The sequence below is a fragment of the Chinchilla lanigera genome, unplaced genomic scaffold (assembly GCF_000276665.1).
Source record: "Chinchilla lanigera isolate Chin_1 unplaced genomic scaffold, ChiLan1.0 scaffold00009, whole genome shotgun sequence".
Lineage (NCBI taxonomy): Eukaryota > Metazoa > Chordata > Mammalia > Rodentia > Chinchillidae > Chinchilla > Chinchilla lanigera.
Window position 1 is genome coordinate 25,341,220 of NW_004955410.1, and position 16,495 is coordinate 25,357,714.

General features: G+C 40.6%; 1 protein-coding gene across 2 annotated transcripts in view; it reads right to left on the minus strand.

Annotated features, from left to right (window-relative positions):
* The window catches only part of Fam126a (family with sequence similarity 126, member A), a 67,753-nt gene extending 66,860 nt beyond the window's left edge, over window positions 1-893 (minus strand). Inside the window, exon 1 of one of the 2 annotated variants that reach the window (XM_005377384.2) lies at window positions 219-891. The gene's annotated coding sequence lies outside the window, so the exon portion shown is untranslated. Of the gene's footprint in view, window positions 1-218 lie in introns of both variants that reach the window. The other variant, XM_005377389.1, reaches the window with a different exon arrangement.
* Between the last annotated feature and the right edge of the window lie 15,602 nt (window positions 894-16,495).

Here is a 16,495-nt window from a genome sequence, read left to right on the forward strand (position 1 = left end):
GGCGGGCTGCGCCCAACTTCGGGGCGAGCAGGCGCCGCCTCGCGCCCACCCGCCGAGCCTCGCGCAGGAGCCGTTACCCCCAACGAAGCCGCGGCCGGGGACAAAGTCCCGTCCCCTCCCCGCCGCCGCCGCCGCCTCGCCCCGGCTCCTCCCTGACAAAAAGTTCTCCGTCTCCGGCCGCCCTGGGGGCCCGGCGCGGGTCGCTCCCCCAGACTCACCAGAGCGGCTACGGGAGCTCCACCGCGGAACCTCGACCTGAGCGCCTTGCAGCCACCACGACGGCGGCGGCTGTGCTTCCTCCAGAGTAAAACACCACCTGCCCCCCTTCCTCCTAGCAGAACGGGTCCCGGCGAGCCATCTTCCCCCTCCTCTCACTGACTGACAACCCAGCCGCGAGAGCCGCCACTGCCTCCAGCCACTCTGACAGGCAAGAAGAGAGACCCGTCGGCGGGCAACCAACCACCACCGCCCCACGCCAGTTCAGCCTATCGCCGCCCTCCGGGGTGGGACCAGAACAACTTCTCCACCAATGAGAATCTTCTACTGCGGGGCTTGGGGCGGAGCCAGGAGAAGGGTGGGCGGGGCGATTTGAGGAGGCTCGGTCTGAGGAATGGGCGTGGTCCGGCCCCCAGAGGAAATGATTGACTCTACGTGGAGGCCGCTAAAGAAAGGCATCAGTAACGATCTGTTAAACTCTGAGCCCTTAGGGTTTAAGGCCCTCTCAGAGGAAAATAAGCCCCACCAGGTGTGGTAAGATAAGAGAAAAAAAAACGATATTTTAATTTATTGAGTAGGAGGATTTACTTCCCAGTAGCTACTTCAAGTGACAGGCATTTATCCAAATGTTTTCGATCTCCTGCAAAGGTGTATGTTTTTTGCAAAATGATAATAAAAACCCTTCCTTACTTAATCATTGCCTTTGGCCTTAGTCTGGAAAAATTCTAGTGTATTTCCCCTATTTTCTCTTCATGGGCTGTTTCTATTTTTTCCAACATACGGCCAACACAATCAGATTTCTGTTAAAGGGTGAGAAGTCTAAACATCGTGAGTGTCTATTTTCTTTGAGGGGAATCTTGGGAGATCAGAGCAGGTTACTGTTGGTGGACCGACGTGATAATTTAGGTCTCCCAGGCCGAACCTGGTGAGTGGGAGTGTTTACCCAAAGAAGTGAGAACAGTAAGACTCCCACGGTGTGCTATGTCCTGACATCCTAGAAGTTAAATTTTGCCATTAAGTCCTGGGGAGTAGGGGAGTAAGAGAGTAGGGAGGGAAGGAAAGCCAAAGGTTCAAATACATCATAAAATAAACAGGAGAAAGTAAAGGAATATGCACATACACAATCAGTTTTACTGGCTGTCTGCCATGTGGACCACTGTTATGTTGGGCTGATTTATAGAACCAAGGTGTCTCGTGGCAGGAAAGCCAATCAGGACCAGGGCAGGATTCCAGAAGAAGACCTGAACCACACCTGTGAAAGCCAAGATGGAAGGTAGGAGGAAATACTGGCTTCCTACAATGTTCTAGACACCTGGTTTGTCAAGGATACAAATAAATGCTAGAAGATGAAGGCATACACAGCAGGATAACAAACAGGTGAAAAGTTAAGCAAAGATTAATCATTTGATGCAATAGAAGAGATGACACAAAGCAGCACACAACTGATTCATTGTTCTGATCCAGTCTGGGGTAGTCAGGGAAGTCTTCATGAAAGAAGTCTAAACTGAGCTGAGTCTTGAGAAATGGGGAAGAATTAAATCAGAAAAAAAATGTGAGGAGCAAACTCCTGGGATGTTTGGAGAAAAACAGTAGATTGGAAGCACAAGTAATGTTCAGAGGACAGAGCAAACAATTTGGACCAGCCAGAACCTGACAAGCTTGGTTGTGAATAGATAATAGACTGCCTTGAACAGAAGCACAAATTTTCAGGAGGGATATATTTTCTCCTCCTGCCTTGTGGCTTCAGGAGGGATATATTTTCTCCTCCTGCCTTGTGGCTTCCTGTCTGTTCTTTAAAATCACTTAGAATGCTTTCAAAAAATATTAACACCCAAACCACACCCCATATCAAATAAATCAGAAAACTGAAGATGGGCCTTGAATATAGGAATTTTTTAAAGCTTTCCAAATGGTTCTAATATACACTCAGGGTTAAGATGAAGGGATGACATTGTAACATTTTACTAATGCTAAATCAGAATTATTTGCATAAAATGGACTGAGTGGAGAGAAAGTGAAATCTGCCTATGTATGTACAATTTGTTTTCTTCCTGCAAGAAGACAGGAAGCAGTTTACTGCCCAACTTCACTTCCCGTTTTGTACTGGTGAGATAAAATGAAAAATCAATCTAAGTTAAATCTTCCATTAAGAGTAAGACCAAAGGACAAATTAAGGTTAACAATCCACTCTCCATCACAGTTTGTGCATATAAAAATAATTTCCAACAATAACAATCTGCAGTTAACAATTACACATAACCTCTTATATTTTAGTAGCAAAACACAAAAGAAAAGGCCCATGAGAACATTCTGTTTCAAAAGGGAAATGCTTTTAACCTACTTTTTAAAAGGCAGCATAGTCCAAACTTTTTCTATCCATCTTTACTGATCTCTGGTATCTGTGAGTACAATTCTACTTTAACTATTTAAATGTATTTATCTTCTTTAAAACAAGTTTATTAAAAAGACCATTCAAACATTATAAAGCATGAGTATTTTTTGTATGATATTAAATTTCAGGAACTTTATGAAAAAAATAGCTCAATAAATTTCTATTAAAATCAGTTTGAAAACAACTAAATAACATAACTTTTTTTTTTTTTTTTTTTTTTTGAGACAGGGTCTAGCTGTGCAGTCCAGGCTGGCCTTGAACTCACTATAGTAACCCAGGCTGGCGGGCCTCAAACTTTCGGCCATCCTCCTGCTCAGCCTCCAGAGTGCTGGAATTACAGAGTATGCTATCGTAGCTCACCCATTCTCTTTTAAGTATTGAACTGGAACTAGAAAGAGAAAATAATCCCCATGGTGGGAGCAAAAGTGAAAAAGTCAGGCAATAGAAAGAAGAGTTGAGAAGCCATAAGCAGGACAAGTTATGAGCAAACTGGAGCCATTAGGTTGAGGAGAGACCTCTACAGTGGAGGGTGAAGTGATTGATAACAAAGGTACAGTAGAAGCAGAGAGAGAGTGGGACAGGCCACTATCATAAAGACAAGGGCAGTGGATTCCTGTTGTTGAAGGAACAATGAGACAACCCATTTCCAGTAGCTGCCCTGGATCCTTCCAACCCCCAGTGTTTACTTCCTACATCTGTGCGGTCCAGCTGTAGCTGTTTCCTCTTCAGTGCCTGTGGCACTCTAAGGGAATGGTCGTGACTTCCACCTCTGTATAAACTAGTAAGTAGTTCTCTGGGGTTGTGGGCCATCCCATGATGATACATATTTTGGTTTTCATTCATGTTCCTGGCTCATAACTCCCATAGACCTTGTTACCTTCTAAATAACTAGAACAATATGGTTAAAGTATTTGTCATCTTGTCTTTGGATCCTGAGCGCTTCAGAGGGATAAAAGTAAAAGAGAGTCTTTTGCTATAAAACTGGAGCACTCTAGGTCTCAGATGCTGGCCTGAGAAAGCAAATCATTCAAATAATCAATCAGTCAAACACACACACACCATCTTCTGGCCTCCTTTAGGATGACCCATAGAAATATACTCTAGTCTTCCCCTGCCTTTGTGCCTTGCAGCTGTTCATAAAAAAATTCTTTGAACAGCCTTGTCTGAAAGTAGATCATAACACTCCCATTTCACAAGGGGGTCCTGCCCCATACCCTGGAGAAAGGAATGCTGCAGTGGCCAAGAAGAATCTGAACAGACAGGCTTTGCATGGTTTCCCCACTCAGTCTGTTAACATTAAGTCATACCCTTTTGTCCAATTACATTTCAACACATCTATCCATGCTTCAATCATGCTTGTGCAATAAAATCCTCCTAAAAAACTCATAGGACAGAGTTCATAGAGCTGCTGGACAGCTGAACCCAGGAAATTTGCAGGCAGGTGAACCGGACTTACCCAGGTTTAGGAGGGTGGTGTACCCCAGCTGCAGGAGGACAGAAACTCCTACACTGGAGACTTTTGCAGACCTTGCCCTATGTAGCACTTCATCTGGCTGTTCTTTTGTATTCTCAGTGAACTGATACACATACGTAGTTTCCTTGAGGTCTGTAAGCCATTTTAGCAGCTTAATCAAGCCTATAGAGAAGATGGTAGGAGCCCCACTTTGTAGTCAGTTGTTCAGATATTCTGAAGGCTCAGACTTTTGACTGGTGTCTGATCCCTCAAACTGTAGGATCTGACACTCTTTTCAGGTAGAAGTTCAGAACAGGGTTGAAATAGGACACCTAGCTGATATTCACTGCAGAACTGATTGCTGACTTGCGAATAGGGAAAAATCCCCACACAGTTTTGGAATCATAGAAGTGATCTGCATTATAAGCGCATAGGAGGAGAAACAATTTGTTTTCCCTTTGTCTCCTCAGATGGATCAAACTGGACCAATTGCATTTTGTAAAGAAAACTTTACCCTTCAAATTGGTTATGTATTTTTCTAAGAATAGCATCCCTAAAAGAAAACATCTTCCACATCTTTTTTTTAAAGATTCATAAGTTAAAATTTTATAACAGATATTTTAAGGGTAAAAACATCTTTCATTAATCTTTTAATAACTAAGCCAACCTGGATCATATTTATATCCCATATACAAAAGGTAGAGAAGCCAATAATTAACCACTACCTTCAAAATCTACATTTTATTAATATCTTCTAGAAAAAAATATTGGTGGGAGGGAATTATCATGCCTCTTTCCTAAACCATATTTTTGAAAAATATTTTATGATATGAGAAAAAGATGTTTCATCATGTTAAATGAAAAAGGGATAAAACTACGTATATATATATATAAGTATACTATACTTGTATATTACAGTTTCACAAATGTTTATATCAATAATACCTAAGCATGGAGAAATCATGGATGAATTTTATTTTCTTCTTCATGTGTTTTTAATTGACAAAATGTTCTGCAATGTGTGAGTTTTATAATCAAATGAAAAGAAGTGCATATTATTTATAAGGTGAAAAGAGACCAGATTGTACAACGCTTATTTTTAAATGTACCTAGGTGGACTTTAGTTAAACATTCTTCCTTTCCCTTCAGCCAATGCATTATTCAAAATTCTTTAAAATGCACACATAAATACTACGGAGAAGCTCCTGTTACTGCTGACAAGCAAAAGACCTCACTAGAAAGTATTTAGTAGAGAAGAATGAACTTGAATATAAATTTTCTCTGCCAGATGGGGACCCAGAGAACAGAAAATAACACAGAGAAAATATGTTGGTAAATGTGATAAACACTGACTCCTCCAGAGGAAGTTAAAGTGTGGTTTGTCATCTTTAGGTCCTCTGCAATAGTAAAACGCTCTGCCCGGAGAGAAACTTCACAAACACAAGTTAAAGGAGCACATAAAACGATGGTAGTCTTCTTCCTCATCTCAGTTTGGTTTATGCATTTTTTTCAGGCTTGCACATCTATCTCCATATTCATAGGCCAACCACGGAAAAATGTGGTGTCTCCCCTTTTGACCACTCACTGCATTCATCAGAGCAACATATTTCAACTGCGTGTGGCTTAACACTCATTGTGTATCACCTGGGATATCTCCAGAATCATTTCCCGTACGTTGATTTCTGTCCCAGACAACAGAGGCAGCAATCAGGACGCACACACTTTCCTGCTTTTCTGCTGAGTCGTACTCTATTCCCAAGGCAATTCAGAGAGTATAAGCACTAGATGACGTGTGAATATGCGTGAGACCATGAAGCCCAGCCACAAGGAAAGGGAAGAAAGGAGTGGCAAAGAGGAAGCACACTCTCGAGCCACTCTGCCAGCCTACTCTCCTTGGTCTATAAAGCCTAACGGAGTCCAGCACTTGAATAACCCTTCACTTTTCAATTTTGTTCTCATTTACTTAGTCATCATCACCACACCCTGATATTAATGCCAAAAGAAAGTGTTAGTAAGAGAACACATTACCAAATGTTCAGTAAGAACAAGCTTGCCTTCCATTTCTTCCACTGCCACGTGGAAGTGACCCAGCCCATCATCAAGTCAGTCTCTTGGCCTTACCATTATGCTGGCATAGGCAGAATACATATTCTTTTCTTTTCTCTGTTTGCCTTAATGCAGAAATGTTCCGGGCCGGCTACTTTGTGTTATTTCAAGGGTATCATCATTAGACCTCTATCCCTATGGGTTGGGCCATGATTTTAACCCTAAAGTCATGCTTGAGGATTTTTTTTTTTTCAATTTAAAATCACCAGGAGGGATAGAGGAACCATCAGCTATCGAAAGCTTAGCAAGGATTAATTGGCCAGTCCTTGAGAAAGATAATGGCTTTAGAAAAGAAAATGGGGCTGGGCATATTGGCACACACCTGTGATCCCAGCAGTCAGGAGGCTGAGGCAGGAGGATCACTGTGAGTTCAAAACCAGCCCAGGCTACAAAGTGAGCTCAAGGCCAGCCTGACCTGCATAGTGAGACCCTGTCTCAAAAAGACAAAAAAAAAAAAGAAAGAAAGAAAAGAAAGAAAATGGGGAGGGTAAGGGGCACAAATACAGATATCTGAGATCAGGACAATATGTAGGGAGGACTTAAGCTCTGAAGACCATGGGCAGGAGGACACTATCTGGGGCTGAGAAGAATCAAAGTAACTGTTGAAAGAAATCAGATGAAACAAAGGATCAGGAGAGGCAGGCTATATGGACATGGATCAGTCCTGCCAGTTCTGCAATTATAACTTTAAAAAATTATAGCACAATATGCCCAATTACTGGTGGAAAATAGGTTCCAAAGCCAGTAGGGGAAGTCTAAAATTGAGTATAGTACCAAACTGTATAGATACTCTGTTTTTTTCCTATACATACATACACACATACATACTTGTGATAAAATTTCTTTTATAAATTAGGTGCGGTAAGAGATTAACAACATAACTGATAATTAAAAAAACAATTATAACAACATGCTGCAATAAAATTGCAATCATCACACTTGTACATTAGGCCCATTATTAAATAAAATAGGGGTTGTCCAAACACAAGCACTGCAATACGCAGCATTCTGTAGATAACTAAGACTCCTACTAAGTGACTAATAGGCAGGTAGCACGCACGGTGAGGATATGCTGGACAAAGGAATGAGTCACATCCTGGGTAGGAAGGAGCAAGACAGGACGAGATTTCATCATGCTGTTCAGAATGGCTCACCACTTTGAAACATGATGTACTGATTTCTGGAATTTTTCTTTCATTTCATATTTTCTGACTGCTGTTGACTTCAAGTAACTGAAATAGTGGAAAGCAAAACCTTGGATTGGGTGGGGTGGTGGCACAATTGCAGAATATATATACAAAAACAAAAATACCAGTAGCTGAAAGTGGTGTTACAAGACACACACTGCAGCAAGATCACAAAAAAGAGTACAGACTCAATCTAAAAGCCTCCTTGGAGCCGCTCCCAGTCCCTACCTCCACCCCTCTCCCTTCACAAAGGTACCTTATTTTGATTTCCAATGCTTTAGTCTATTTACACCCATTAAATTTCATTTAGTAGAATCATGTGAAATATATTATTCTATGCCTGTTTTTTTTTTTTTCTCAAATTGGATTTGCAGAGCCTGTTCATGTTTCTCCTTTTTTTTTTTTTTTGATACCAGGAATCGAATTCAAGACCTTGCACTGGCCAGGCAGTCACTGTTCCATGGAGCTACATCCACGGCCAGCTGTTCATGTTTCTTGTTGTAACTTTAGTTTGTTTTCATTGCTGCATGATATTTAAATGAACATGCCATGTTTATTTGGTGAATCTATAGGTGGTGGACATTTAGGTTGTGTCCAGAATGTTTTACAAAGACTTTCTCTGAAAGCATTCTTGTACATGCCTCTGCATGTACATGTCCAAGCGCTTCTGTGATACATGTCGAAGAGTGCAATTGCTGGGCATAAGCACATGCTCTTTTTTAAATGAGACTGCCAAATCATTTTCCAAAGTGGTTGTTCCTCTTACACACCCACCAGTGGAATATGAGAATTCCAGTTGCTCCACATCCTTGCCAATATTTGAATTATCTGTCTTAAATTCTAGCTGTTCTTGTGGGTGTGTAGCTCTCTCTCATTGTGATTTTAATTTGCATTTCCCTGGTGACTAATGCAGACCTTTTGGTGCTTTTCTGTTTTAAAGCATCTTTGCATGTCTGTTTCATTGCAAATCACTTCTCAGCCACATTTAGATTCAGAATCAACAGTCGTTTATTAAGTCTTCACTGTTAGTCAGAGTCTACACAGAGTTCAGTGCTTCCATGAGTTGAATACTTCCATGTACTTGGCCTAAACATAGTGGTAAGAGATTTTTTTTCTGGACTGGGTGATCTCTGACAAGCCTTTCTAATTTAACTGTAGGATATGTCACCACTGACACTCAAAGAGCACTTCTGAGTGAAGAATGTCCCAGCAGGATAGGGGCCAAGAGACAGGAATGGGATTGTGTGCAAAGAAAAAAAACCAGCTGGATTTTCAAACTTTCCAGCTTGAAAAAAATTGGTGTTGATTTCTACAACTACATAAACTATCAGCCATAAAATAGGATGGTGGTTACTAGTGATGCAGGTAACTAACTAGTCCTTATAAATAACAAAAAGGTCAACTGGTGTTGAATGGTAATGTGAGATGAAAATCTTTCTCTGAGTGACTCAGAGACAGAACAGGCTCTCTGAAAATGTGCATGAACCTCTGGTAACATGATGTACTTTGAAGGCCAAAGACAGTTGTGTCCAGAGTTGTCAAGAGAGCCCAACAAGAGGTTCTTTCTGTTTTAGAAAAAGAGATTCTGAATTACCTTCCTGTGCTTCTCACCAAGAAACGGTACAGGTGGACCTTCCCTTGCTGCTTCCGGTTGACTAGGGTATATGAATGTTCCCTCATAGGGTCTATTGGTCAGACTGAGATATATATGTGAGGAGTGCCGCCAGGATTGAGAAGCGGGAAGAGAACTGGGAAGGGCAACATGTTACATGCTAAGAAGCAACACTGAGCAGTCAGGCACATCCTCATTTAGCAGAATCCCTGCTGAAATCTTACTGAATGGAAATCTCTGAGGCAGTGGTGGCAAATGTATGGCATGTTTGCTACAGTGGACACCCGGAGCCCTCTCTATCCGCATGTGAGCCAAGTCACCCCAGCCACAGAGGATTGGATAACAGCTGCTTTTCTAAACTAAAACCTTAGTCTTCAGGTTTAATTGCAGTGTTGACACTTGATGAGTAAGCCAGCTTGGGGTTGCAGTTTGGACGCTCAGTCTTTAAAAGGTTTGCCGTCACTGCTCTAAAGCATAGACAGAGCAGAGTCAAGGACAGCCTTAAATAAACGGGGCCACATTTAAGAAGAAAAAAGAGTGGCTCCAGGCTAAGCCAGGGACTAAATGGAAGGATGGAAAGGAATCTTAATCATTTCCCAATTTTTCCTAAAATCAGACTACAGCCTAAAGGTCCTGAATTCCTTAAGCAACCAAAGCCATCTCTGGGCCTCTGAGAAGCAGCATGTTGGCCTCCTTTGTCCCCCGCTCAAATTGCCACAGAGCACACCTGAGGTGCAGTTGGATGGATCAAGGTGGCCTCTTCTGGTGAGCCAGTTCCTCAGATCCACTCAGCTAGCTCTAAATATAGCCCATGTACTAGTCAACTTTGCATCAGTAGAACAACATAACTGATGCAGGCTAATTATGAAGAAGTTTACTCAGCCCACAGTTTTGGAGATTTGAATCCAAATGGTATTACGCTATGGTAAGGGCTGCCCCTTGCCTGTGTCACCTCATAGCACAAATAACAATGGTGGGAGCAGATGCAGGAGCAAGCAATTATATCTCCAGCCAAGAGCGAAGAGAATGGGAAAATCTCTACCAACTCTCTCACAAGAACGCCGAGGGAATGTGTGAGCCACCTTAACCCCCAGTGACCAAAGGGCTCCCCCTACTAAGCCCCATTTCTTAAAAAATCACATCACTCCCCAGTAGCACCACCCTGGGGACTACAGCTTTAACACATGAACCTTTGGGAAGGACACAATTAGACCATACTCAACCCATAGCAGGCACACTGTCACTGTGCGCAGTCCACACCTTGTGTTTGCGGGAGCTGACAATGCCTTCCTTTTTCAGACAAATACATAAAGCCTAGTCTGCTTCAAGAGAAAAGCTTCATCTCTCTTCTTCCTTCCCTAGTCAACACATGAGATGTGAGAAACTGGATTTTGAGACAGAAGTAAGAATAAGTAGATTTGGAGGAATTGTAGAAGATGCAAAATGGTACAGTGGAATGAACTAAAAGTCAAGATTGAGCTGATATCTTAAATTGCTCTTATACAAGAGATGATCAAAAATACAGTCTGTGTTTAAATTTTTAAAAATGTATTACAGTAAAAGACACATTGCCATTAATTTTCCTCCAAAGTATTTCTTCTGGCTTCAAACACACTTATTACATATTCTTGCCACTTTGTAAGTAGTTCTGGAAGTCGTCTTTCAGGAGTGTCTTTACAAGGTGTGATCAAAAATACAATGAACACTGTTGCCTAATACCATCTATCAGAAAGGCAGACTTGTAAAGTCATTGCATTGTTTCCTCACACACCTTATTCACTGGTGCCATGTGACTTCTGGCTCTTCCCCCAAATCAAAATGATCACAAAAGGTGAATGTTTTGAGTGGATTCAGGAAATCAAGGCACCCATGACAGTTCAACTAGAGATACTCACAAAAGAGGACTGCCAGAACTGCTTCAGAAAGTGACAAGAAAGAAGGATAAGTATGTTTGAGGTGAGGGTAAGTATTTTGAGGAGGAGTAGTGGCTATGTGTCTTTTAGAGTAACATTTTAAAAAAATTTTAAACACTTACTGTATCTTGTGATCACATCTTGTGTGTGACCTTGAACAAGTAACTTTTGCTCTGTCATCTCAGTTCTCTCATATATAAAGTGAGGGGATTGTATGCTGATCTGAAAGTAAAGTATTTCTTCAAATTTAACTGACACATACAGTTTTGCTCAAAGCTTTTAGAAGTGGTTAGAAGCATAGTTAGAAGTTTGGTAGTGTTCTATTTCCTCAGAACCTTGCTTGTCTGTCCCTAAAAGGTTCTCCTCCTGCCTCTGCATCTTCTAGCTTCTCTTGCTCTGTGCTTCTGTCTGGGTTTGGCCAGTGGGAGACACCTGCAGGAGAACTGAGGACCAAGAAAGAAGAGACAACAGATGCTATGTTTCGAACATTTGTGTTGCCTCCGAAGTTCCTTTGTCAAAACTTAACCTCTAATATGATAGCATGAGGTGGTAGGCCTATAAAGGTAAGGAAGCCAGGATGGCTCTCTTTGTCATTCTACCTTGTACCATGGGAGGACCCAGTATTCAAGTATCTTCCTGGCATTAAATCACCAAACCTACAACACCTTGATGTTGAACTTCCAACTTCCAAAACTGAGAGCAAATAAATTTCTGCCCCTTATAAATTACCCAACCTATGGTATTCCATTATAGCAGCACAAATGGACCAATACAGCAAGAAATCTCTCTTTTGTTTCCTCCCTACTCTGGTGTCCTGAATCTACAAGTCCAGTTTCTATGGGGCATCCCTTTCTCCAGCTAGTAACTTCTTTGTTCCTCTTGTCACCTTGGCCTACGAGCAGTAACAGCTTCCCACTGCTGATTATCCTTGGGTACCTCAGCATCCTTGCTAACTCCCCTAACCAGGCCTTCACTCTGTAAATAGTTCGGATGTGGGATCAACTCAAGTGTCCATCAACAAATCAATGGATAAAGAAAATGAGATATACACACAATGGAATACTATGTCACCTCTAAAAATCATGAAATCCTGTCATTTGCAACAATATAGATGAACATAGAAGATACAGAAATAAGCCCAGCATTGAAAGATAAACACTGCATGATTATTATATGTACATTCTAAAAAAGTTGATCTCATAGAAGCTGAAAATAGACTAGTAGTTACCAGAGGCTGGGAGAGGAAAATGTTAGTCAATGAATATTATATGTAGTTAGATAGGAGTAATAAGCTCTACTGTTCTATTACACAGTTGAGCAACTACATTATGTATGTTTCAAAAACAGGTGAAGAGAAGATTATTAATGTTTCCATCATGAAGAAATGATAAATATGATGTATATGGTAATTTTCTTGATTTGATCACATTATATACATGTTATCAAATTATACTGTATCTCATAAATATGTGCAATCACTATCAATCAAAATAAAATTTAAAAACTTAAAAATCTTCAGCTGAATCATTTTGAAAGGGAAACTTGATTTCCTACTAGTACTCTGGCTGACACAAAAAGCACTGTCTTTGAAAAGGAAAGTACGAATTACAGAGCTCCTTAACTCCCCCCCACACACACACACAGACACAGTACTTGTGCTATCACTGTTTTTCCCATTTCCAGAAAGTATTGAGGTCTTATGGATTATATTTACCTGGAAAAGAGAAAGACATACAGACTTAAAAGCTTTCCTTCCTAAATTACTTATGCTACTGCTTTCCAAGTGGATTTAGTGTAGCAACTGACAACAATACACAGCTGCACACTTTATGAAGAAGAAAGCCAGGAAGGGAAACAAGTTAACTTACTGGACGAACACAAACAGTCAATCTTCATGATTCAGGTTCCAAAGAGCATTTTCACATTGCCTCCAACCAGAATTATTGTACTTAACTTTGAAATGTAACCAGATTAAGCAAGCAGTTTCCAAGTTTTCCCTTTCATTTTGCTTCCCAAGATAGATATGATCCATGACTTTAATTTGAATACATTTTGGTTTCAGTCAGGAGTTGGCAGTTTTTCAAAAGGGTGTGCCAAGTTTTTATTTCTTTACTGAAATTTACATTTTCCAGTTCTAGTTTTAATCTTCTTTCTGATGCCCTCTTACACCGCCCCCATACCCACACACCTACCAAATCATCATGGATCGAAGCTACTTTATCATCTAGGAATTAAGGGATTTGAGGAGCTAAACGTCTCTCACAGATATCCCAAATTTCACTAGAAATGCCTGTGAGGTCTGAAACTAGAAATGCTGAAGTCCCAGAAATTTGATGGAAAGTTAACAATTATGGAGAATAAGGTGGAGAGTTAACAATTGTGGAGGAAAAAAAAAACTTGGATCTCTCAGAACACTAGAAAGGTTAGAAGTGGAGGGAGACTAGCTTGGATAATAAGCCTTTCCTGGTGTGCATGCCATGGAATCCTACCACTGTAGAACCTTCCTGTGGTGACAATAAGGGTAGTGGTTGGAGAAATGTTATGGTCAAACAAGTTTGGGAAATAGTGCAAACGTGGCCCCTTCTTGCACAGACTCAAACCATATAAAAGCACCAAGAACTTGTTAGTAAAAAATCCTCTTTAGTGGTTGAATCCCCATGTTTCCTCTTTTATCATTATTTCATTTACCATATGTTATGGTTTGTGTCTGTGTGTCCCCCCAAAGCCTCATGTGGTCATGGGGCAGGCTTTTAGAGTTTGATTATGGGTGTGAGAGCTACACCCGCCCGGGAGTGGATAGTTTGCATATGTGAGGGAGAGGAAGAGGCTGCTTGCGGCCATTCCTCCCTTTTAGTGCTTGTTGCTTTTGCTGTGTTCGGCCATCATGAGTTGTAGCCCTCTGCCATGTGCCATCTACCGTGAAATGTCTTTAAAATAGCACCTATTATCACTATCTGGTTGAAATATCAAGGAATATAGTTTGGAAAACATCAGACTGGGAGCTAAAACTTGGGGGAAACATGATTTCTACCTTTTCCATCTTTTATCTCCTATGCTCTTAACCTAGAATCCAAAATCATACTGTTCTTTCCATTGCGAACATGCTAGCAGAAAATGTTCTATTCTACCATACTGAAAATGTTGAGTTCCTCAAATGTCCATTAAATGAATTAATGATTTAATAAAATGGAAAACACTGTGAAGCACTGCACAATGCCTAGAACAGTGAAAAAGCAATAAATGCTATTATTACTACTTAGTTTCTTTGATGTAGAAGGAACAGAAAAACTCCAAACTTGTTATTGGTCCCTCTCTAAATGACTTAAAGATTTAGATCGGCATCGTCCACGGGCAACGTACAACCAAATGATTATGGCACAGTAAAATGACCTTTCACACAGAGAAACCTGGCATGAAAGTATGTAAGAATCACAGGCAAAAATGTTATTTACTCACAGTCATAAACAACAAATGGCAAATTTCTACAAGAAAGAAACAACTCTACGATACTAGAGGCAGATTTAATATATTTTTAGAGTCTGGAGTTTTTTTCCCTTTTAATATCCTTACCATAGTTGCAGTTGTTTACAGTAACAATATAAAAACCATGAAGGAGTTCAAGCAACTTATTTTACTTCTGCTCCTACCTGGAGCTATAAAACAGAATAGAACCTCTAACAAACGGGCACTAGTCAAGCTTGTGTGGATCAACTTCCCTAGAAGGAATGTATCTTGTCTGAGAATTTCAAGCGTTTCCTAATTTAGTAATGTACTGGAGTATGTTTCTTACTGACATCTACTAACTAATCACACTGAATCTTTTTGAAAGAGAATTGTTGTTCCTGCCCACAGCATATCAAGAAAGCATTAAGAATCAGTCCTGCTTTTAGAGTGATTTCTGTGATTTAAAGCACAGAAGTAGATTTGCAGTTATAAATGTATTAACTCATTAATGAAAGATAAAGTTGCCAGTCATTTGGAAAAGGAAAATCTAGCATTAAATTTAAATGTTACTTATTTCAAATACATTTAATGTAATTTTACTGAATCTAAAGAATGTATCTGGCTTTGGTTAAGTGTGGGAAAAATAACAGAAGTTGTGGTTTGAACTAACTAAACAAAGGGGAAATTTGTGTAGGATGCCAGACTGGAAGCACAGCCCTCCAGCTGGGCTGATTCAATGGCTCACTGGTGACATGACAGGCTTGGGTAACATCAAAATCATCTCTCCTCTCTGCCATCTTATCCCTGCCTACTGAGGCTTTTTCTTTCACAGTGATAAGTCCACCAGCAAATTCTAGAACAACTTGTTCATTATTCATCTATTATAGGCAAGAGTAAATCTTCCAACCAAGGAAATGCATCCTTGCCTTTAGTTCAACTGAACCAATTTACTACACTTGCCCATCCCCAGAACAGGGGAATGACACTGTTGGCCCTAAACCTACGGTTCCCAAAGTGTGCTCCCTAGACCAGCAGTTTAAGTGGCCAGAAAGCTGGGAACTTTCTGAAAAGCAGTTTAGGGCCTCACCTCAGACCTATTAAGTCAGAAATGCTGGGGATTGGGGTCCAGCAATCTGAGATTTAACAAATCCTCCATGTATTCTAAAGTTGGAGGGCTGGGGTTGTGGCTCAGTGGTAGAGCTCTTGCCTTGCATGCACAAAGCCCTGGGTTTGATCCCCAGCATTACCAAAATAAAACAAAACAAAACACAAGAATAAAATTTGAAGACCATTGTTTGAGGCTAAATAGGGTCCACCCCAGATATAGGGAAGAGATATTCTCTTAGAAAGCAGGGGAAAGTGCCTGTTGTGCTACTAACAATGTTCACATCCTGGAGTTTTCAAGAACAGTACTGGTTTCAAATGTTCTATTCCAAGGGGGTGGTGGGGAAAGAGTGCAAAACAATACCACTAAGGTAACTACTTTATCCCCAAAACTCTCTTGAAATCTTCTGGTGAAATGAAATTTCTTGGAAATATGGTGAGAAGGTAAAAAAAGAGCTTCAGTTCCAGTTCTATCACTGATTAACTCTATATACTTAAGAAATTTACTTAGAAAAAAAAAAGAAAAGAAAAAGAAATTTACTTAGACTCTCTGGACCTCAGATTTTCCTTCTGTAAGAATGTTAGTCTTTAAAGTCCTAAAAATGAAAACAAATAGAACCAGCTTTTATTGTGCACTTACTATATGCCATTGGCCACTAAAGATTTTATTTACCACTATATTTTAATACTTGGTGTAGCTTCTATGAAGTATGTAACTTACCCAAACTCAGTGGGCTGCTGAGTGAAAATCTGTGATTCAGGTCAACCTGATGCCACGGTCCATTTGCTTAGCTTATTCACTTTCTCATTGCTGAAATACAATACTGACACCAACAACTTAAAGGAAGAGAGGTTTATTTTGGCTCAGGTTTTGGGAGTTTCAGTCCATGGCTAGCAGGCTCAAACACAGAAACAGCATGGTGGAAGGGCCTGCTACAGAGGAAAACTGCTCTTATATGGTGGCCAGGAAGCAAAAAGAAAGAGGAGCCAGGGGAAAGATATGCCCTTCCAGGTCACACCTATACTGAATCATCTCTTTGGGTCAGATCCACCTCCTAACTGCAAGTT